The 922-nt window shown below is 29.6% G+C and overlaps 1 protein-coding gene across 1 annotated transcript in view; it reads right to left on the bottom strand.

The window, feature by feature from the left end:
* MMP16 (matrix metallopeptidase 16) overlaps window positions 1-922 on the bottom strand; it is a gene marked incomplete at its 5' end in the record, with an annotated part of 139,819 nt that overhangs the window by 91,588 nt on the left and 47,309 nt on the right. The window lies entirely within an intron of this gene.

The raw sequence follows: 922 nt of genomic DNA, 5'->3' as shown, positions 1-922 counted from the left end.
ATTTAAATACTTAATCTATTGATTAAAACACCACCAGTAAAATATTTACATGAGGAAGTATTTCTTAAAAGAGCCTTCTGGATCAAGCCAAAATTTACACTTGTAATTTGCTATGAATGTTAAGTATCACTCCTCAAGAGATTTATTTGTTTATTTAAATGCAGAGTTCTTCACACCTAGTATTTAGATATAAGAAGGATATTCCTTTACAGACCTTCTGTCTAGACTACTAATTTATGACATCATGATAAAGTACCTTCTTTTGGTTAGCTACATAACAGAAATTCCTGATTACACATACTTTGGCATAGAATAGCTCAATTCAACATATGAACCATTTAGCTTTGAGTCCAAGATAGTTCTCTTTTCTCAGTATCCCCAAAAAATAAATAGCAGTACAAAAGTTGACTTTTTTTTCTAACCTATTTTAAAAATAAAAAACTAATGAATGCAAAACAAATTATTGAACTTAAACTATGCTGTTTAAAAATGCAAATGACATCTTTCAGGGACTAGACCATTACCATACAGATAGTACACATTTGTCTAGGTATTAGAAAAATGAAAGCTCCACTTCATTAATCGAGTAAAGCATATTTGCTATATGTAAGTTATAAATGTCAAGTTCTTAACAATTATGTGTGAAATAAATGTCTTTATAAAGGTCAGTGACTGTATTGAGGGAGTTAGGATTATAGTAAATATGCATAGTAGTCTTTTCCCCTTTTCTCTCAATTTGCATTCATTGACGAATCCCATAAATAAAATGAGAGTACTCTACCAGAAAGTTATTTGAACTATGTTAACAAAATTAGCTACTTGCTAACTTTCACTCTTGTTTGTTAACTTTTGCTCTGAGTCAGTAATTCCATGTTCTTGAGATAAATTTGAAATGTCCATTATATAAAAGTATTTCTGGACT

The sequence above is a fragment of the Tupaia chinensis genome, unplaced genomic scaffold, assembly GCF_000334495.1.
Source record: "Tupaia chinensis unplaced genomic scaffold, TupChi_1.0 Scaffold000707_1, whole genome shotgun sequence".
NCBI lineage: Eukaryota > Metazoa > Chordata > Mammalia > Scandentia > Tupaiidae > Tupaia > Tupaia belangeri.
The sequence above is the reverse complement of the archived record's forward strand: the minus strand, read 5'-3'. Positions and strand labels throughout refer to the sequence as shown.